The following is a 22,989-nucleotide window of genomic DNA, read 5'->3' as shown; positions in this document are numbered from 1 at the left end:
GGGCCAGGCCAGCCCCGACCCTCCCTGAAAAAGAGGGAGCCCTCGCGGGCTTTCGGAACTTCGGGCGACGGGTTACTGCCCGGCGTCTCCTGGGGTGGTGGGAAGGAAAACTGCCGCTACTTACTTCCAGCTTCGCGGGAGGCGCCCGTGACCTTGGACCCCGGGCACCACAGCGCCCCCTGCCGGCGGGCCCCCGCCAGTGGCGATATAAGCCAAGCATCACCCCGCACGTTGAGCGAACGCTCGGCGGCGCCATGAAGCTGCTGGGCCCGTCCGCGCTCATCGCGATGCTGGTCCTCCTCCTCGGCCTCCACACGGCGCAGGCCGGATGGGGGAGGCGGCGGAGGGGTGCGTGTACCCGCGTGGCCGGGGCGGGGGAACTTTCCTCGGAGCGGGTGGGGGCGCCCTGGCGGCCGCGCTGCCTGTGGCCACGACGCTCCGGGGCTCCCGGCTCACGCTGTGGCATTTCTCCTCAGCTGAGAAGAAACCTGGCTATTGTCCAGAGTTTTTTCTTGATTGCCCTTTCCACCTTTTACCTCTGTGCCGTCGCGACGGAGGCTGCAGGGGGGACGAGAAGTGTTGCTTCTACAACTGCAGGCAGCAGTGTACGGAGCCGTGGTTCACCTTGGATTGAGGTGAGCCCCTCCCCCACCCCCACCCCTCCCCCACCGCAGCCCCTTCGGCGACTCTGGGCTGTGCCCCCGGAATGTTCCAGAAGAACAAGGTGGCCCGGAGGGAGTCGAGAACTGGCAGTGCCCGGAGAAATCTTTGAGATCAGAGCTTTACCACCGGGGTCTGCCTTGAAATTTGGCCCGCGGGTCGGGCCATAGCGAGGGAGGCCCAAGACCCCTTCCTGAGGAGAAGGCACGGTGCCATTTCCTGTCGTGGGCATCCTCCTTTCAATGGGGTCACGGGGCCGTCCGGGCAGGAGGATCGCAAGCCCCTCGACCCTTAGGGAAGTTTTCTTAGGGCTATTTTCAACTGTTCTTGTATTTTTTTCTTGCAGCTTGTCATCATGAGTCCCTTTCCTCTGTGAGATTCTAATTCCTGAGGGTGGCTCTCCTAGAATTCCCCGGGCCCTGTCCCTGATTCCTGGGCAGCGCATCGCAGTGCTCCCGGGAGGACAGTACCCAGCGGGTCCAGACCCCCGCGGCGGGTCGGGGGAGCTTGGGACCCGCGGTTTGCACCCTCCCGCATCTCTGACTCCCTCCTCTCTCCCCAGGTAAAAGCCCTTCTTCACCAGACCTGAGAAGACCCCTCTGGCAGGCTCAGACTTGGATAACCGATCCCCAGTTCCTCCATGCTCTCCCCACTGCCCACGCTTTCTTATAGCAAAAGTTAAATGCTTTTTGACATGAGAACCACACAAAGAAATAAAGGGTTATATATTTAAAACTACCTGAAAATCTAAGACTGTTCGCTATCCACCCAACCCCGTCTCTCTGTCTTTCAGGCTTTTGGGGGGCATCCTTTAGAGTTCGGGGTTACTGGTTCACAGTTAATTTTGGTTGGTAGTGGTACTCCTCTTTTTCTGATGTTTCTCTCTTTCAATGTCTCCTGACCCTCAGATTTTCTGTTGGTCAGACTCCAGGGGAATCTTTGAGTCCTGTCTTGTGTGTGTGGATTCTATGAAAGGTGCCCAGGTTACCTGGAGATGGGGGAGGAAGCCTTTTTGCTACATTGTCTCTGGTACTGCTGCGGGCAGCCTTTCTCCATTTGTTGAAGTAGGAAGACCTAGAGCCAGGTCTGGAATTTAGGGCTGGAAATAGAACAGGCCATGCCTTACTTCTAAGCTACCTTAGGGTCTAAGCGTTAGGCCCATCATCAATCAGGAAAAGGAAAGGCTGTGACCCAGGTTAGCTACCTGGAGTGTTAGTTTGAGCGTCTAGCCCCTGATCTACCGAACAATGAAGTGTTATTTAGCGTTGCATTTTCCCACCTTCTGCTCTGTGAGTCCGTCTTGATTAGGGGTCACGTGAGGGTTTCAGGTCTGGCGGAGTGGGGAGAGTGGTCTTCAAAAAATTTATTTTGCCTTAACACATATATCTGAAGCAAAGTTCTGTAAAGTCTAGACTGCCTAGAAGGTTTTAAGTTGAGACTGAATATGTTTCGTCTTGGTTTACATGGCCGCAAGTGCTGAAATTTCAGGTATATGATGAATATAGTCATTTAAATAAAATGGGGACCTCACTTTTTCATGTTTCTTTCTTTTTTTTTTCTTTTAAAGATTTTATTTATTTATTTGACAGAGAGATCACAAGTAGGCAAAGAGAGGAGGAAGCAGGCACCCTGGCAAGCAGAGAGCCCGATGCGGCGCTCGATCCCAGGACCCTGAGATCATGACCTGAGCCAAAGGCAGAGGCTTTAACCCACTGAGCCACCCAGGCGCCCCTCTTTTTTTTTTTTTTTTTTAAGATTTTATTTATTTATTTGACAGAGAGAAAGAGAGATCACAAATAGGCAGAAAGGCAGGCAGAGAGAGGTGGGTGTCAGGGAAGCAGGCTCCCTGCTGAGCAGAGAGCCCGGATGTGGGGCTCTATCCCAGGACACTGGGATCATGACCTGAGCTGAAGGCAGAGGCTTAACCCACTGAGCCACCCAGGTGCCCCCTTTATCATGTTTCTAATGGAATCTAATTACCGTCTTCATTCAACAGTGACATGTATCAGAGAAAAACATGTTCTCTTTTCCAAAACTTCTGCCTGCCTACTTTCTTTTCCTTCACTGCTTGAATAATTCAAGCCCAGACAAATAGAAGCATGTGTTCTTTGCAGCCTCGGAAAAGCAGATGTTAAGACAGAGATTAGATCGAGAGTTTACTGGGGGAAATGCCTGGGGGACAAGGAGAGTCATCTGGCCACAAGGCAGGCTGCTTCCAGTGGAGGAACGGGCAGGATGGAGGAAGTCTCAGAAGACAGGGCAACAGAGAAAGTGTCAGTCATGCTGACAGGGAGTCACCTACCACAGGAGTCCTGTGTGTCTCTGAATAGTCAGTCAGAGATGGTGGGGTTCCTGGCTAGCTCGGGGGTGACCTCCTCTTCCTTTCCTAAGGCAGGAGTTCAATCAAGCCCTTCCACTGAGCCTAGCAGAAAAGAGAACTCAGACAAACACTGAGCAGATTCTTTGTGGGGACGTCATCTGAGAGCAGGTCTGGACAACCTGAAATCATCCCTTGACTAACGTTTGACTAAACATCCCTTGACTAAACAGCTCTGTCCGCCATATTGCCTCTGTCTTCCTGTTGTCCTTCACCTCACTCTCATGCTCTACATCTCCTCGTGCCCTTAGTCCTCACCTCGTTCCTTCTCGAGAGCCATCTGAATTTCTTTTAAGTTCTGGCTCATTTTAACTTTTATTACTGTATCTTTCTCTCTCCCTCTCTCTGTCCGAGTGAAACTCAGTTTCATCATCATGTTTCCAGATGTCTGTCTTTATTTTCTCCCTCTCTCTCTGTTTCTGTCCGTCCTTGTTCTGCATGTCTATCTTTTCCTGGGCCAGGAACACCTGAAAGTGTACCCTACGTGTTCCCTCCAGAGCCAGTGACTCTCACTGCCCACCTATCAGGCTGTCCCTGGCACTGTCCCCTTGCCTGTATCTGGATCATGACTTCCCACCTCCCCCACCTTCCTTTTGGCTTCTGGGGACTCCTTTCCCTTCCTGAGAAGATGATCTCTGTGCATTTGTCACAGCACTCCTTCCTTGTCTCTCTTCAGAGGAAGAGAAAGCGAGAACATGCTTCTCTATACCCCCCAACTGGCTCCAGGTCAGTCAGCCCGCAGGCTCACGCCAGGATGACCAGCCATGCTCAGAGAAGACACAGTGCTGGCTTAGCGCCTGTTGAGTAAGATGAGGCCATCTTGAAATCCTACAAGTGTTCTGAAGCTGGGCGAGACGGTCCTGTCTACAAGGAAGAGACAAAGGCTGAGACTTGAGGACAGAGAGTCTTGGGGTGCTGCAGGGCGCCCTCTGAATCTGGCTGGGGACCAGGCCTAGCTAGGGTTAACTTTGTAAATCTTATTGGTGGCTATTGATCGAAGGTCAGCCACCAGTTAGTCCACCAGGGGGCCCACTGGATTAAAGGAATCAGGCTTTCCCATAGGAGCTGGTTCAGTCTCAAGTTTGGGTCCTGGGGGCAGGGAGTGGGGTTCTCTAGGGAGCAGTGTGAGGTGGGGCTGGGGTCCTGGACAGCAGGATGCTGTGGAGCTCTGGGCCTGTTCTCTCCGGCTCCAGTGAAGCCTGGGAAGTCTCCAATGGCAAAAGGCACGTGTAGGATGCTCAGCCCTCTAAACTTCTGCAAACAGGGTGCTCTGGGCTGAGACAGCCTCCAGTGGGACAGGGACAAGAGCAGGAAGCGGTGTGTGGTCCCGAAGGAAGGTAAGATGAGCTAGGTTCAGATATCGGACCCTCTCACGTCCCCCTCCCCCAGTGTGGCCTAAATCCACTGACCTTCTGCCTTCCTTGGCAGGGGGCTGCCTCCCCTATCACAGGGGGAGGAGCTTCTTCCTTTCCACACTGCCTCCTGCTGTCCTCCAGGCACAGAGCCCAGGGGGTCTCCCATGCCAGTGCTTCTGTGCGTGATCTCTCTGAGCTGGGCCCTGGGAGGGAGAAGCTGGGAGAAGCCTGAAGGAGCAGCCCTGCTGCGGGGCTCAGGAGACCTCAGTTTGAACGTCAGCTTTGCCTCGCCTGGCTTATTGCCTCCAGCAGTGGCAGTACCTATTTCAGACTCCGCGACACTCAGTTTCTTCACTATTAAAATGGACGTAATCACATCCTTCATGCTACAGCGGTGCCTGCCAGGGAATTGGTCTGCTGTCAGGCACCCGTACATGGAGGACTGTTGCTACGGTTATTCCCCAGATTGAATGAATTCTAGCCTGATACCACTGGCCAAACCCAACAGGACCACCAGGATACAAAGAACAACTTGGATTAGTACAAAGGCCACATTTTACAGATGGGAGAACTGAGGCCCTGATGTAGTAAAAAGTCAGGATTTGAACCCTGGGTCCTGATCTCATGAACTGTGCTCATTTAACCCTGCCACCACCATTCTCCCTCTATGCACAGCAGAATCAGCAATCAACAAAAAGAAAAAGCAACCTACAGGATGGGAGAAAATATCTGTAAATCCTATGTCTGATAAGGGCGTTAATATCCAAAATATATAAAGAATTCCTGTAAGTCAATAGCAGAAAAGAAACCCAGACAACTTGAATAGACATTTTCCAAAGAAGACATAGAAATGGCCAACAGGTACATGAAAAGATACTCAGCATCACTAACCATCATGGAAATGCAAATCAAAGACACAAAGAGATACCACCTCACACCTGAATGAAATGACTATCAGCAAAAAGAAAAAAAAAAGAGAGAGAGAGAGCGAGAGCACAAATACTGGCAAGTTGCAGAGCAAAGGGAGCCTTTGTGCTCTGTTGGTTGGAATGCAAATTCGTGCATAGCCACTATGGAGCCCAGTAGGAGGGGTCCTAAAAGAATTAAAAATAGAACTACCACATGATCCAGTAATCTCAATTCTGGGTATATATCCAAAGAAGATTGAATCACTATCTCAAAAAGATACCTGCATTCCATGTTCCCTGCAGCATTATTCATTGTAGCCAAGGCCTAGAAATAACCTGAGGGTCCACTGACAGGTGAACGGAGGAAGAAAATGCGATACTTATATACAATGGAATATTACTCAGCCATTCTAAGAGATGGAAAACTTGCCATGTGTGATAACATGAATGGACCTTAAGGGCACTTTGTTAACTGGAATAAGCCAGACAGAGAAAGACAAATACTGTCTAATCTCACTTATGTATGGAATCTGAAAACATTAAACTCAGAAACAGAGATTTGAATGGTGGTTGCCAGGGCTGAGTGGTGGGTGAAATGGGAGATAGCCAAAGAGTACAAATCGTCAGCCATAAGATAACTGAATTTGGAAATAAAAGATGAGTTAACTTCCAGGGATCACTATATAGCATGGTGACTGTAGTTCACAAAACTGTATCATATACTTGAAAGTTGCTATAAGAGTAGGGCTTTAATGTTCTCACTATAACAATGACAACAAAATGGTAACTATTTGAGATAAAGATGTGTTAATTAAGGCTGATGTGGGAAATATTTATCAACATATACATGTATCCAATCATCACACTGTACACCTTAAACTTACACAATGTTATATGTCAATTACATCTCAATAAAGCGGCGGGACTCGGTCCCAGGACCCCAAGATCATGACCTGAGCCGAAGGCAGAGGCTTAACCCACTGAGCCACCCAGGCAACCCAATGCCTTACATTTTAGATATAATTAAAAAAAAAAAACACCTGCTTCTGACTTATAGTATGACTATGAAGGATGATTGTATCTCTTTGGACTCAGTTTTCTCATCTGTAAGGTAGACACAGTCACTTTGCTCAGGACAACATCCTACACAGGACTTTGTAATCCATAAAGCACTGAGGCAGTGAGGGCTCTTAGCTGATTGCTCCTCTGGGTCCTTGGCGGTGCCCTGATAAAAGGCCCTCAAAGACCACCAGTGTTGGGGAACTTGCCAGGGTCATCCAGTCAGTGTCCTGAATTTATGGGGGGCAGGGGGTGGGGAGTGAGTCGGTAAACAGCTAAGATTGCCACCGCATGCTCTTCTTTCCCTGCCTCAAGCAGCCTTCAAACATGGTCCCCCTCGAGGTGGAGGATCTGGTGGTTAGGTGTCCGCGCCAAGGGGTGGGAGTTCAGACCTGTTCTTCTGTCTGAAGGTGGGTGGCCACCAGCAGGGTGACACGGAGGATTCCCACTGTGAGGGTGCAGGGGGTCCATTCCCTGCACAAGGCCAGAATATCGGGCATTCCAAGCTGAAGTCTGGGTTCCACCACAGATAATTCTTTATGTCTGGTCCTTAGTGTACCCTTGGTGACCAGAAAAAGAGCTGGGCGTAGAGAATGGGTTTTGAGTAGAGAATGAATAAAACACGTGCTTCTCTCCACAAACCCTGAGTCTATCCGTGATTCAGAGTCTGACCTGGAGGCTGGGAGTCACTGGGAGCAAAGAGACTCCCGCAGCTTGAATCCACATACCCCTGGGCTTGTGTTCCCCTTAAGCTGTATACCTAGAATTCAAATTGTTTCTAGGTCTTTCCTTTTGGCAAGGCTAGGTGTCCTTATAGAAAAGGTCAACTAATTCTGCCAACTGAATGGGCCAATTTATATTTCTTCCAGTGCCATCTGAATCTCTTCTTGACTATAACTCAATTAATATGTGGTCAGACTTTTAGTCCCAGTGTAGCTCTATAGCAGAACTAACGTACTTTCCTTGAGATTTGCAGACCACTGGCCTTGAGGAGAGAAGGGCCAGACTTTCCCAGAAGATAAGGCTTGACTATATTTGAAAACAGCCCTCGCTGATGCCAGCAAGTCTGTTCAGGGTCACGGTGACATAGGACTCTCCAGCACGGAGCTCCCCTCCTTTTTTCCCTGCTCTCCTCTTTAAAGCCCTCTGGCTGCCCCTGGACTGGGAAGATGGTCTTTGAGACATTTGTCCACCATTTCTCAGGTTGCCAGCTTCCCAGATAAAGCAGACTCTGTTTTCCCACCATCATTTGTCTCTCGATTATCAATTTTCAAGTGGCAAGCAGCCAGACTTGAGTTCAGAACCAGTCCTCCGTCCAATAGCTCTCGTGACCATTAAACACCACGGCCTTAACCTCTCACAGAGGAACTCGGTTGAGAAAGGCTGTTAAGGGCTTCAAATATCTCTACCCATATTTGTATCTATATCCATCTCAGATTGAAATTAAAAAAATATCTATTGCCTTGAAGGGTAATGATAATATATGGGCAGACTTTGAGCTTTTATCAATTGGTGTATGAAAACTGATGCCCTCTTTCAATTTGCACACATGATTATTTAGGAGGCCAAAACTATATCCAAGCACTCAAATAATCATGATATAATTAATATCCATGTACTTAGTGCTGCATTAAAGTCTCCATGGCATAGGATGGTGCAAGCCTATTTCCATAGACTCAACAGATATGAGTTGGACAAACAGGATGGTTGAGAGAACATTCAAACCTTCTGTAAGTTTCAGAAGCTCTATCTAGGAAGAGGTGCATAGGGAAAACCCCAGTAGGGAGGAATCAACCGTGAGGCTCATTTCTAGTGGGAGGAGATCTGACAGCTACTGTTACCCATGAGATCGCTGATAGAGAAGGGTGTGGTTGACCGAACCCTCCCTTATTTTTACCCCATTTCCCAATCTCTGTCTTCTGGTTCAATCCAGTAGGTTTCTGTCCTGACGCCCACCATCAACTTGTCAGCACCATCTCAAGTGGCTGGCCTCATGGTGGAGGGATCCTCCATTCCCCTTGGAGATTGCTGGCGTATTTCAGAGAAACTGTTCCAAATATAAGAAAGGAACACTACAAACCTGGACATGAATGCGTGTCCCCCAGGACTCCCATGAATCGGGAAGGCGGGATCAAAACTTAGCTAATGACTCTTCCTGGCTTTCTTCTTTAGTTCATTCAGTGAATTTTTCATTGTTTCATTCATTCAACATGTAGTGTGTCAGGTTCCTGAACTAAACAGAGAGATATTGTCTTTCTCTGATGACAGCTGCAGTCTACACGTGCCAGTCATTGAGCTGAGTGCTGGGATATATCTTTTTGGTTAAGTTCTCCTGGAAGCAAGACCCTGGGGCAATAGTTTGAGGACAAGTAACTTACTTGGGAGTTGATCGAAGGAACACTAATCAGAGAATAGGTTTGTGAGACCAGGTGGAAAGAAACTGAAAAGGGTGCAGTACTGAGAATATTGCTGGTATGGGCAATTGGAGCTCAATACTGTTGGAGAATTCCGGAAGGAAGTATAGAATCTGTCTTGGAATTTCCCATCCAGGGTGAAAAAATGTGGTATTTATCCTCCAGCTCCCGTCTGTCACTGGCTGGCATTTGGTTTCCCTGAATTGGGCTGAGAGAAAGTCCTCAGGCAGGGTAGCCCAGGTGCTTCTATTAAAGGACACTGGCAGGTACTGGGATGGTGAGCGCCCTGAGATTATGGACAAGGCACAGCCAGGGTCAGCGATAAAGCCTAATGGTAAACCATAGCCACAACAATTTGGGCTGGAATCAAGATTTGCTATAAACCTCTGTGTCTTAATCTGCTCAGACTATTATAAGAAAATATCACCGACTGGGTGACTTAAGCAACTGAAATTTATTTCATACAGTTCTGGAGCCTGGGAAGTCCAAAATCATGGCACTGGTTGATTTGACATCTGGCAAGAGCCCTCTTACTCGTTTGTAGATGGACACATCTTTACTATGTCTTCACATGGCAGAGAGAACAAGAGTGGGAGAGATCATCTCTCTCATATCTCTTCTTATAACAGCACCAATACCATTCATGAAGGTTCACCCTCATGACCTCTGCATCTCTCAAAGGCCTCACCTCCTAATACCACCACAGCTGGAATTGGGGCTCCAACTGAAGGATTTTGAGGAAAAGCAAACATTCAGCCCATAGCAATACTGTAATGAAGGCATTGTGCTATTGGCCGAAGGACAGACAGATAGATCAGTGGGGAGTGTGAAAAGAGATTCATGCACATAAAATCAACTGACTTTGGCAAAAGTATGAAGAGAATTCACTGGAGAAAATAATTGTCTTTTCAGCAAATGATACCAGAACAACTGAACATCCATACATAAAATATGAACCTTGATCCATACTTCACATCATTTACAAAAATTAACTCAAAATCAATCACAGACATAATTGCAAGAACTAGAACTATAGAAAGAAATATAAGGAGAAAAATCTTTGTGACTTTGGGCTATGCAAAGATTTCTCAAATATGACACCAGAAACATGACGAAGAAGAAAATGATGAGTGGGATCCCATCAAAATTAAAAACTGCTCTTTGAAAACCACTGTTAAGAAAATAAGGACAGGCGGCGCCTGGGTGGTTCAGAGGGTTAAAGCCTCTGCCTTCAGCTCAGGTCATGATCCCACGGTCCTGGGATCGAGCCCTGCGTCGGGCTCTCTGCCCCACGTCAGAGAGCCTGCTTCCTCCTTTCTCTCTCTACCTGCCTCTCTGCCTATGTGTGATCTCTCTCTGTCAAATAAATAAATAAAATCTTAAAAAAAAATAAGGACAGGCCACCAATTGGAAAACTATTGGCCAAATGCATATCTGATAAAGTATTTGTATATAGAATATATAAAGAACTTCAAAAATCAATAACAAGAAAACGAACAACCCAATAAAAATGGGTAAAAGGTCTGAACAGACAATTCGCCAAAGAATATATACAGTGGCAAATAAGCACATAAAAATAATCATTTCATACACTATGTATTTATTAGAATGGCCAAAAGCAAGCAAACAGACAAAACCACACACACACATACCACACACAACATCAATACCAAGTATTGTTGCTAATGCAAATCAGTTAGAACTCTGATGAGAACCCACTGCTGATGGAAATGCAAAATGGTACAGCTACTCTGGACATTATTTGGCAGTTTATTAGAGTTAATGTATGTTACCATCTTACCTATCAATCCTACACTAGATATTGCCCAATAGAAATGTCAACCACATGCACACAAAAACCTATACATAAACACTTATAACAGTTTAATTCATAATCATGAAAAACTGGGAGCACCACCCAATTCCTCCAACTGGGGAATGCATAAACAAACCAGGACGTCTCTGCAAAGGCCCCTTTTAAGCAAACAGTCTTGAGCAGTGGAATCCAAACAGATCCATCAGGTGATTCACCTCGGAATAGCCATAGGTCCTGAGTAACCAATGCATTACTTACAACCAGACACAGTTACCAAAAGAAGGAAGATTCCATACATGGCCATACTTCCTCATTTCCCCCTCCTTTAAAAGCAACACCCATCCACTACCCAGTGGCAGACAGTCTCTCCTCTTCTGTCCTGCCCACTGATCCCTTGTGGTGTAATTCAATACTTTGCTCAGCTGTGGGTGAATTCTTTCACCACTGAACCATCGGCTTCCACCTGCTTATCACCCCACATTTGGGGGCCACCATCTGATCAAGAGAAACCCCATTTAGACATCATAACTTTTCCCTGAGCCACAGAACAAACTCCTGGGAATATAGACGTTCTGCTAAGTGTAAGAAGGTTCAACAGGTCGTGACCTGTTCGATCCCACTCATAGAACACCCTCAAAAAGGCAAAATTTATAGGGACAGGAAGCACATCGGTTGTTGCCAGGGGCTGAAGGTGGACCACAGGATCGACTTCAAAGGGTGCATGAGAATTTCAAGAGGGGGATGGAACGGTTCTCTCTCTTGGTTCAGGTGGTGGTTGTGGGGCTGCACACCTTTGTGACAACTCAGAACCGCACACTAAATTGGGTGACTTTTACAGACCATGTACACACAAGCTGTCCTATTTAGGACCTTATGTTCTCATGGAGAAGCATCTTCATGAACTGGCACTGACCATTCTCAGTGATCAATCTCAGTGCCAAGGGCAGGGCAACAGGGGAGGGGCTCCCAACTGGGAGAGAGAATCTTATGTCCTCAGGGATCCTACTGAAAGGGGAATAATGCTTAGTGCTTTACCTGGATGATTGTACATCTTCATGATAAGATAAGTGAGATAATGGGCTTTCTTTTTAAATATCTTTATTTTTATCAAAATGATACATGCAGATAAACTCAAGAGTCACATAATCTCACAAAACTTGTGACAAACAGCTTACCAACCCTCACCCTTCCATGCTCTCCCTTCCATTAGTTATGTGATAGGTTTTCTTTAATTAATTTATTTATTTTAGACAGAGAGTATGAGTGAGGGGAGGGCAGAAGGAGAGGGAGAAGCAGACTCCCCACTGAGCATGGAACCCAATGCAGGGCTCCATCCCGGGGCTCCAGGACCATGACCTGAACCAAAATCAAGAGTCAGATGTTCAACGGACTGAGCCACCCAGGCAGCCCATTTTTTAAAAAGCTGTATTTATTTATTTTTTTATTTAAGAGAGAGAGAGAGAGTTCTGTGATAATTTGGTCAGATCAGGACTCTTACTTACCTTATTATGACTCTGTGGACCCTCGTCACAGCTGAACTAGGTCATAAACCAAACTACTTTTCCTTTCTGGCACAACTTTTTATTTTTTAATTTTTTTGTCATGAAAAATTGTCAGGTTTTATGTTTGCTTGGTTTTCTACGTACATATCACTTTTCAACCACAAACTCTTTATTGTGTTGTCAAAACCTCCTCCCCATGTTCGTCTGTGCCAAATGTGCTGTGTTAACTTCACCTTTCAGAAGATGAATTTCCTGGAGCCCTGGGGCCCTTTCTGGTCTGAACTGGCCCCCCTGTGTTTCTGGCACTCTGCTGTCACTCTCAGATCTTCTGTCACCACATTGTGGTGGCTCCCTTCATTTTTCCCCTTCATTCTGACTTCTCTATCCCCTGCATTTTTTTTCTTGGTTACACCTTAATGGGCTTCCTTTTGATATTTGGAAATGTTCCACTCAAATTTCTTGCCACATAGCCAATGCTCGGTTAATGAGAACCTTCGTTATAATTATGAAAGCACAGTGGGGGTAACTTGGGGTGTGGGAAAACTTTTTGAGCATGTCGAACGGCACTCCTTGCACTCCTTGCTTATCGGCCCGTCCGGCTGACTGCTGGGAAGGGTCCTATCAGTTCATCTCAAAGAAAGGGGCTCAGATGTGGCTTCGCATTCACTTCACCTCCACCCGTCACTAAGGGGTGTGTGTTCACTCTGTTCAGTGTCCTTCCACCCCCTTTCTCTCTGATCCTGCTCAATGACCCAGGCAGGTAGCGCTACCCCCACCTCACAGCTGGGAAGTTGGAGGCCCCAAGTGGTTTGGGTTGCTCTCCCCTATCACCAGTCATGCCATTCAGGCTCTTTGAGAAAGCCCCGTGGGATTGGCAGAGTGCCCAGAACTCTGGGTATTATGTGGCCACAAGTCCAGTGTCGGCAGGTGAAGGCTTCACGTGAAGTCTGGGAGAGGGAGTGACCCTGGGTAATTGGCAGCCAGTCCAGGAGTGTGGGAAGGTCAAGGCACACAGAGAGGCTCCTTTGTAATGACTTCCAGTTCTGGCCTGTACGTTCCCCTCCAGGACCCTCGCCAACTCCACCGCAAAGGCCCAAGGCAGGTGCTTCCAGAATGGTCTCCTGACAAGCCTGCGGACACCTCCCCCTCCAAGTTCCATGCGTCCCTCCCCAGGCTCCTGCCAACGATACTCTGGGTGGTGGAGTTACTGTCCTCCCCTGAATTTCCGGCTTAGGACAGAACAGCGGGGAGGGCCCCGGGCACGTCTATAGGAACCACACCCTCCGTGGAAGGTATAAAGGGAAAGGCTGGCACTGACCACCCCCACCACCTGCTGTGACGATGAAACCCGGCAGCCTCCTCCCCTTCATGGTGCTCCTTGCCCTCCAAATCCTCAAATCCTGGGCTGCGGAAGATGCTAGCAAAGGTGAGTTGGAGTGTCTCTGGACATATCCAGGTACCAGGGTCCCTGATGGCTCAGCATGGTGGTACCTTCTTCTTAGTCCAGGAGCTGACCTTGAAGTCACCTTTCCCATGGTCTGGCCCATGGCCCTTAATTTCAGGCACCTCTCTGAGGACTTCAGCTAAGAGTTCCTAAGCATCCAGAAACCCACCTTTCCCCAGATGGACCCCATAACCCCAGCCCCGTGTATCGCTTGTCATTGTCTCTCTGCAACTCCTTCTCTGCTCTTTGCTCCATCACATTATTTGGGTCTCTGTTTCATTTTCCAAAATGTTCTCTTTTACTCTTACTGTTTCTTTTTTAATGGTCACTCTGTCTCAATTTACTTGCCAGTTGGTCTGCAATCTGTCCTGATGAGTTGCCTCTCCTACTACTGAGGTCCCTCTCCACCTCCTTCACAGTGAATGGTGGGCCAGGAGCACCTGACCATGAGCTCTGTCCAACCATGTACTGGAGCAGGCTTATACTGTTCACAACAGCTGAAGGTCACACTCTCAAGACTTTTGAGAGCCAGTGAACATCATGTTGGTAGCCTGGAATCAGCCACAGTGGTGATATTTACACCACAGAAATTGGCAAATGCCCAAAAGCTTCTCTAAAAACATTTGCCAGCACCCCACCGTCTATACCTTCTTTCTTGCATTGACTCCCTCTTGGTTGAGTGGCTGGCTGAGCCCGGCACCGCCCCTCACCTGCTTTCAGCCTGGAAACCCAAAAGCTCCCTTTCTTCCTTTGGGGTCGGCTGCCCGAGTTTGGTTTTTCTCCCATCCTGGGAAGGTGGTTCCTTGTCCAGGATTGTGGTTGTGACTCAGAATCAGCTTCCTCTTCTCCCTTGTTCTCACCCTTAGAAAACGCCAAGCACGGAGACTGCCCCTTCACACCTCCTGTGATGTGCTTGAACCCCCTCAGTGCCGGAGCGACTGGCAGTGTCCAAAGGAGCAGAAATGCTGTCGTGAATATTGTGGCATCAAATGTGTGGATCCTGTAGACCCATCAAAGCCTGGTGAGGCAACACAGCCCGGGAAGAGGGGACCAGGGAGATTATAGCTTAAGAACACATATCTTGGAGAAGTAGCGGGGAATCCCCAAAACTGGGCTGGAGGGTAGGGCCGAACCACAGCTGACTGACTCCTGTTCTCGGTGAGTCAGTCCATGAACTGGTGAGCTAGTCAATGAGTTAGCCACTCATTCAGCTACTGAGTCACTCTGTCTGTTGGACACTTATAACACTGGTTGTGTTCCCCTTGGTGGAACAGGCGCTCCATCAGGACATACACTGGCCTCAGTTTGGCTGCGGGTAGAGAGGAAGTGATTGGCATGTACAAATTAGAGATGGGGTAGGAGGTGGGGTGCTGTCTAGCGGGCAAGCCTCTGAGTTGTGCTCCCATTCTCACCAGTTATGGTCAATCCTGGGAAATGTCCAGTGGTCACTGAGCAGTGCAAGAGGCCCAACCCCAGGGACTTCTGCATGAATGACGGCCACTGCCTTCATGGTCTCAAGTGCTGCAAGGGGGTATGTGGGAAGTCCTGTGTTGAGCCAGTGAAAGGTAAGTTCTTGTACAGAGCCACATCCCCAGTGTCCTACCAGGGTGCCACACTGTGTGAATGAGGAAGTTGCTTGGAATCTCCCTTTACACCACTTGCCCCGCCCCTCCAAGTAGATCCACTGTCTGTCAACACCATTAACCCACAGTTTCCTAAGCAAGTGTTTCCCAGGGTCAGGTGTGAGTGACTGCTAGTGCTGGGCCTGGGAGGAAAGGCTTCTTGGAATGAGCCAGAAGAAAGGAGCCATGATACAAGAGGCAAGAATTTTATCTTTTCACATCACTTCTGCCTCTGACCCACCATGGGACTATGAGCGACTGACTGCACCTTCCTTAGCCTCAGTGTCCCCAGCTGTAAAATGGACACAAGTATTTCCACCGAGATACTAAATATAAAAGCAAAGTGCTGTGTGCGTGGAGAGAGTGTTGCTGTGGTGATGGCCTTGATTGGCTAGGTTGTCTGGAACCACAGGAAACCCCAGTACTGTTTTGACTATTCTAGCCCCGTGTTCTCTCTCTTCTTATCCCAAGGGATGTAGGGCCCACTGACAGGGGACCCTCTGGTTGGGAGGAAAGTAAAGGTCCCTGGGACTGTTCCTCTGGTGAGGCTCTATTTTATTTTCTTTCCACAGATGTATTCTTGCCAGTTCAACAAGATTAGGACTTCCCGGTACGTGTGGTCTGAGGATTCCTTTGTTCCCCAAGCCCAAGAAAAAGGAAAGTGTCTTGATGCAGGTGTGGCTCCATGACAAACACCTCCAGGGTGCTAATGTTGGGTCTGTTTTATCCGTGTATGCCCAGCATCCAACGTGAGGCTTGGCACACAAGAGGAAATGACAGTTCATTAGTGAATAAATAAAGACCCAATGTTTTCTCTGTGTTTCCATCTTCAATCTTCATCTGCAATCTTGACTCATTGCATCTGGTCTAGGATAGGAGGGGTGGGTGAAGAATGACATGTGTGCATGTATGGGGTTTCTCTCCTAAGCTAGGAGGTGAAAATAGAACATTTCAGAGCCTAGAAGATATGGTTTTGAATCCTGAGTCTGTAGAATACTGGCTCTGTAATTTGGGACACATTTGTGGGACTTTGTCCCACTGAGCCTCAGTTTTGCTATCTGTAACATAGGGAGAATAGCAGTGTGAAGTCGGTGGAGTGGAGCATGAGAGGCATAATGTGTGAACTGATGAGCCCGACAACTGTCACCTGGTGACAGGAAGAGGTGAAAAGCTGCTTGAGAATGGTGAGGTCCCCCAGCACCTCACCCTCACTCCCAACCTCACTGCGGGGATCCCCGAGTCAGGGGTAAAGCCATCAGGTAGAGAATGAGAGGCTCCTCATCTGGAAAAACTGAACTACTCCAAGGAAAGATCCTGCAGTGAGAGACAGATGGCGTTAAAGATAACTAACCTTAGCAATCACCAGTACCCGTGGTGTCTGCTTTTCCCTGATCACCAGTACCCGTAGTGTCCGCTTTTCCCTGGGCACGTGACTAGGCTGAGTTGTTCACCTCCCTTTTCAACTGAGTGTAGTTGGTTGTACGCTCTGGTCAGTGAAATGGGAGTGGGAGTGATGTGTTCCATTCTGGATCTGGCCTATAAAACTCCCTCAGCATCTGCGTGTGCCATGGAGAGGACATCAGGACCTGGAGGAAGGAGCCTGGGGTTCTGAATTTCTGGGTGGGTCCCAGCCACCCTCTGCACTTGCTGGGGACTATGCCATAAACAAAACAGCCCATGTGTACTGAGTTAAGGCACTGAGATTTGGAAATCGTGTGTGACATGAATGGTACAGTTCCTGACCACTGTTTGGAGTCCAATGTCAGCCCACTTGATGGCCTTGCTCCATTTCTTGCCTTTGGGTTCTTCATGATGCCTCATTTCATCATGGATCCCCTATGAACGTGTTTCTAGTCCATCTCTGGGTGGGGTTGGGGGTGGGAAATGAAGTGAGAAGAATCTGAAACCTCAGCTTTCCTCTCTTTGGCCAGATGGTCAGTTGTAGATGAAAAAAAAGTTCCCTGATGCTATTTTATAAGCAAGAGACCCTGATCAGGGTTAGACCTTCTCACCCAGGCATTTCCATCTGTAGCTCCGCCAGAGCTGCTGGAGGAGAGGCTGGTTCTCCCCTCCCTGCTCTCTTAGACTGCACAGTGATGTCCCTGCCCCTGCTCTGGGTGCCAGGCCTTTTGGGTATCCCTGCAGATCATCCCAGAACTCTGGAGGATTCCCCAGATGTTCCTTTCTTCCCAGCTCTCCCCCTTCTCTTTGAATCTTTTCCCTTCCTTATGCAACTCCTTTCCCTGTACCTCTATATTCCCTTTTCCTGGAATGTGCCAGCCCTTCACTACAGGAATACCGTGTATCAGTACATTATCTGCACTTCTGGCTTTTGGTGGGGCTGTGGGGGACTCAAATTTCAGTGTCTGTGGATTCTGTGTGGTGGAGCAGTGATGGTCTGGAAGAGGGGAGGGAGAAAGCAATCTTTTGGGTGGTGGTTAAAGGGAAAAGGTGGCAGTCTTCCACTCTGGCTCAAGCTTACTCTTAACCAGCTTATCTGAACTCAAGTATCTGGACCACAAGATTAATCTTTCCCTGCAAGTCTTTCAGGGTTTTTATGAATCTGATCTTATTACATGGGGTCTATTCATTCTGACCTTATTGTGTTAAAAGAGCATCTGGCCCTCCCCGACTCTGGATACATTTTGAACTTGACCTACATTGACTGACAGCTCTGTACCCAAGTCACTTCTTGCCTGTCCCTTGGTTTTTTTCCATTCTTAGGAAAAGGATGGAGAAAATACTCTCTCATCCTGATTCTTTTCAAATAGATCTCCCTTTGTGGAAGTTAGCTGACTCAGTCTCTCGAGGTACAGGCAGCAGGAGCATTGGGAAACCACCTGGCCGGGCTTCAGGAACAGTGGTTGTCCCCAGCTCGACTGTTGACTCAGCAGTGACACTGGGCATGACCTCTCATTTGTGTAATGAAAGGATGGATCAGCCAACTTCCAGTGTCCCACTTTATTCTGCTGTTTTACAAACTAATGACTCACAGGTTACTTTTGAAGGAAAGCCCTGGAAGGAAAACCTCATCCTGTTCTAGGAACTCCCTGAAGTCCATGAACTCTCTCCATCTCTTGGCCTTGGCTTAGCTTCATCTTCTCTGGTGGCTGCGACCACCTTCCAGAGCACCTGCTTGCCTGCTGATTGTGACTCAGGAGTGTCCCAGTCAGCCACAACTAGAAAGTCAGAGACCATCTGTCTAGTAACAACTTCTTAGGGTACAGATGGAGAAACTGAGGTCCAAGGAGACAATGTGCCCAAGATCCTTATAGCAAGTCAGTGGTGGGACTCAAAGCCCTGCATTCTTTTTCTTTATTTTCAGGTTTATGTTTTTCAGATGCTATAGTGGTTGCTGTGGTGTGCTGTCCAGTTCCTCCCACAGGACTGAGGCACCCAGGCCTTCGGGCGCTGAGAGCCTTGGCGGCTGACGCTCACAGCCGAGTCCCTCCCTGGGAATTTCCCTGACCAGAGGGAGGTGCTATGTCTGAGGGTACAACCCCTTCCCGGGCAACCTGGGGAACCTGTATCCACTGACTGGTGGATGTTGAGGCACAAAGGCCAAACTCCCCAGTTCGATGAGGGACACCTCTTGAAGGGGCCCTGCCACTCCCGAGGTCCTGGTGGAATCGACCGAGGCTTTGTTGTAACTGTGTCCCACGTCCGCTTCTCCTACACAACCAGCCTTTTGTACCTCTCACTGCTGTTCCTCTCCGAATACTCCCCAGGAAACCTCTTGCACATAAATCGCTGACTCGGACTCACTTCCTGGAGCATCTGACCTAAAGAAGAGAGTAAAAAAGACCACCCAATAAAGACATTTACCCAAAACATGCAAAGAACTCTTTAAAAATCAACAAGAAAACAACTCAATTAAAAAATAGGCCAAAGACCTGAACAGACATGTCACCAAAGACCATATACAGATGGCAAAGAAGCACAAGAAAAGATCCTCCACATCCTATGGCGTCAGGGGAATGCAAGTAAAAATGGGATACTCTAGACACCTGTTAGCGTGGCTGAAATCTGGGACACTGACCACAGCAAGTGCTGGTGAGGATGTGGAGCGATGGGACCTCTCATGCATCCCAGTCTGGGGGGGAGGGTGTGCCTTGTTCTTTCTGATTCAAGTGCATTTTTCCTTGATTGCGATTAAACCTGATATACAATTTCAAATATTTCTTTAATTTTTTAGAGGAGAGAGGGGCAGAGAGAGAGAGAGGAGAGAGACAGAGACTCTCAAGCAGGCTCCACACCCAGTCCATGAGTCCAAGCAGGGCTTGATCTCATGACCCTGAGATCATGAGCCAAAACCAAGAACTGGATACTTAATGAGCTGAGCCACCCAAGTGCCCTTGATATACAATTTTAGATTTTTTTTTGTTGTTTACATTATAACCCAGTCTCCCAGTGTTATACAAACTTCATAAATGTCTTCATCTTCATGACAGCAGAGGTCATGTCCATCTGCTCTATGAATGTTTGAACAGCACACACTTGGATGGACAGGAAAAGTATGGTTCAGCTGAACTCAGCCAATGGCCACATTGTTGCTCATTTCAAGGCTATGTCATCATTTCTGTAACTCCACAGGACAAACACTTTGTTCCCAGTCCTTGATTTCTATTGTAGATTACATACCTATGTCAATCTTTGTACGTGGATCATTTTTGTCTTTATTTCAGATTTTTCTGCTAGGACCGATGTCTAGAAGTGGAATGTACTGGGTCAAAGGGTTTAGATATTTTTAAGGCTGTCAACACAAATCATTCTCTCTGTCCGTTCCCTGCAAAGTCTTTATGAAAATCAAATGAGGCAGAGGATATAATTAATCGTGTTAGGCACTTATGGGGGTGCTTGGAGACAGTCAGCCCTCAGAAATTTTGCCCACCTTTGAACAAAAGACATATCACATTTACATACAGAGACACACAAGCGTGCCTATAAAACTCCTGAACTATAATACAAATGAACCCATTTTCTTGGTACAGACCTTCTTGCCTACATTAAGTACGTGCTCTCCTGAGCATCTACAAACGGGCATGATAGGCTGTTAAATACTAATGCGCACAAGAACCTTAAATGCAGATTTGGAGGCAGTGGGTCATGGACGGGGCCCAAGCTGCCATATGTCTCAAGCTCTCAGGTATCCCAATGCTACCAGCCTGGGGACCACCGTGTAGGTGGCAAGCAGGTATAGAACAAAGACACAACAGGCACAGAGAAACACACACATAGACATAAATAAAAACCCCCATATGGGCACTAATTTAAAATGTCTCAGAAATGCACTAGGAAACAGGGCTCGGACTTCCCAGGGCAGGGATCCACGCTTGATGGAAACAATCTGTTAGCACCTACCTAGAACCCAAGAAAAGCTATGCTCTGTGAGCTCATTGGGACTGCACTGAAATCCCACTGGTCCTTGCCAAGAGAGGAAGGAACAGATAAAGCGATGGTCAGTGTTCAGTAGTGCCAGCGTGGGGTGGGACAGAGAAAGACAGGACAATCGGGACATTCTCTCCCTGAAGTAGGTGCTATCCCCACAAATGGGGCTTGGATTCCTCCTGAAATGCCAGATCCAACCTCTTTGGAACCTGGCAGCCTTCCATTCCTCAGTACCATTCCTGAAACAGCAACAAGCTGACCAGCTGCCCCCAAGTCAGAAAGGCTGGCAGTGTCAGAAGGGGCACTTGGCACTGTGGCTCTGGTTCTATCCCACTCGTGATGTCCTGTGAACATGTGGGCAGGACCTTGCCCTTTCCTGATCCCTGGTCTGTCCACCTCTACACCAGGGTGAGACCCATCACCATCCCTTATCTATTTCTTTTTTTTTTTTAAGATTTTATTTATTTATTTGACAGACAGAGATCACAAGTAGGCAGAGAGGCAGGCAGAGAGAGAGAGGAGGGGAAGCAGGCTCCATGCTGAGCAGAGAGCCCGATGCAGGGCTCGATCCCAGGACCCTGGGATCATGACCTGAGCAAAGGCAGAGGCTTTAACCCACTGAGCCACCCAGGCGCCCCTCCTTACTCATTTCTTACTTCCTTTCTCTCACCCCCAACTCAGACACTCTGCACCTTTGTGTTTCATTCAGTTGAGAGCCCAGGGATCATTTAATCCAGTCTCTGCAGTGTATTCACAGGGAAACTGAGGACCTAAAAGGAGAAAGCGCCGGTCCCCACTTTTGGAACCTGTGTCCCTTCTCTCAGTTGACCTTGTAGCCCCAGCCGGTGGGTGAGTTCCCCTAAAATGAGTTTGTCTAACGAAGAGGCCAGCTCCAGATCAGCTCCTTTTTATGACCCTGAAACAACTTCTCACGCGGCAGAACACATTCAGGCTCTTGAGAGAATGCGTTCTCTTCGAGGGGGTGTGTCTGCCTGCTTCTAAGATTTTACCATATTTTTCCCACCAGTTTTTTCACTGAGTAGCTTCTTATTTCCTATACTTCCAATGTACAGACCTGGTATATAATTTGCCGATATACTCATAACACCTAGGTATATTTAACTAATCTGTTGTAAAATACGGCCCAGGGAGAAAAGTGCCTAAATCATAAAATGTGCAAATATAATGAATGGTTATAAAGCAAATCCCATGTAAACACCACTCAGATCAAGATGAAAAATAAGTTTGCTGTGACTTAGAAACATGTTCCCAGCCATAGCTTCCTTTCTCAGGCAAAGTGAACCAGTAAGCTGATTTCTGGGGTAATCACTTGTTTTCTTTTAGTTCTATGTTTAACTTTATGTAAATGTTTTCAAGGCAGTTGTATGCTTTCACTCATCATTATGCTGTGAAGTTCATTCAGGTTGTTGAGCGTAGCTGTGTACTGTCCATTTACACTTACAACCAATTGTAGGAATACACCACACTTTGTCCAACATTCTAGAGCATACTGATGGACAATCGGGTTGTTTGCAGATTTGGGCTATTTTGGATGATGCTACTAGGAACATTTCCATACCTGTCTCTTGCTCACATGTAAATGCATTTTTATTGGGGTTTGTTGCATCGGAAATGATGAGCTTTCTCAAATATATGAGATCACAACCAGTTGCTTTCCAAAGAATTGCCCCAGCTCAGTCTCTCACCAACAGTGGATGGGTCTTCCTGTTGTTCCTCATCCTTGTAAAAAACAGCTCAGTGTTACCAAACAATTCAGTGTTGGCCGATTTGGTGGATACATAGTAGTGTCTCATTTTTTTGTTCTAATTTGCATTTCCCTGAGCAGTAAATAAGGCTGTAGGCTTCCAGGATGTTTATTGGACGTTTGCGTTTCATTTTTGTGCGTGAGGAGGCCATTCGTGTATTTGGTAGATCTTTTTACTAGACCAATCATTCTTGACATTTATTTATAGGAATTCTTTCTATATATTCTGCTTGCAGATATCTTCCCCAACCTGTGGTTTGCCTTTTTGTTTTTTTACAGTATCTTTTATCAAACAGAAATTTTAATTTATTGTAGTTAAACTTATCTTTTCTATAAGTAGTATTTTTCTGTCCTCTTTAAATAATCTTTTTCTAAAGGGGAACCTTCTTACACTGTTGGTGGAAATGCAAACCGGTGCAGTTACTCTGGAAAACAGAGTGGAGATTCCTCAAAAATTTAAAAATAGAACTACCCTATCTCCCAGCAATTGCATTGCTAGGTATTTATCCAAAGGATACAAAAATACAGATTTGAAGGGACACATACACCCTGATGTGTATGGCAGCATTATCAACAATAACCAAACTATGGAGAGAGCCCAAATGTCCATTGGCTGATGAATGGATAAGGAAGAGGTGGTGTATATATACAATGAAATGTTACTCAGCCATCAAAAGAA

General features: G+C 47.4%; 2 long non-coding RNA genes across 2 annotated transcripts; both read left to right on the top strand.

Moving 5' to 3' along the window:
• The first annotated feature begins 101 nt into the window (after positions 1–101).
• On the top strand, positions 102–1,407 carry LOC131807563 (uncharacterized). Its single transcript, XR_009344543.1, has 3 exons — positions 102–348; positions 477–635; positions 1,223–1,407. It is a non-coding gene; the product is annotated as an uncharacterized LOC131807563 (long non-coding RNA).
• An 11,688-nt stretch (positions 1,408–13,095) lies between these two features.
• On the top strand, positions 13,096–15,976 carry LOC131808106 (uncharacterized). Its single transcript, XR_009344679.1, has 4 exons — positions 13,096–13,517; positions 14,402–14,556; positions 14,951–15,100; positions 15,730–15,976. It is a non-coding gene; the product is annotated as an uncharacterized LOC131808106 (long non-coding RNA).
• Positions 15,977–22,989: the final 7,013 nt, after the last annotated feature.

The sequence above is a fragment of the Mustela lutreola genome, chromosome 9 (assembly GCF_030435805.1).
Source record: "Mustela lutreola isolate mMusLut2 chromosome 9, mMusLut2.pri, whole genome shotgun sequence".
In the NCBI taxonomy this organism is placed as follows: Eukaryota; Metazoa; Chordata; class Mammalia; order Carnivora; family Mustelidae; genus Mustela; species Mustela lutreola.
This window is presented reverse-complemented; position numbering and strand designations above follow the sequence as displayed.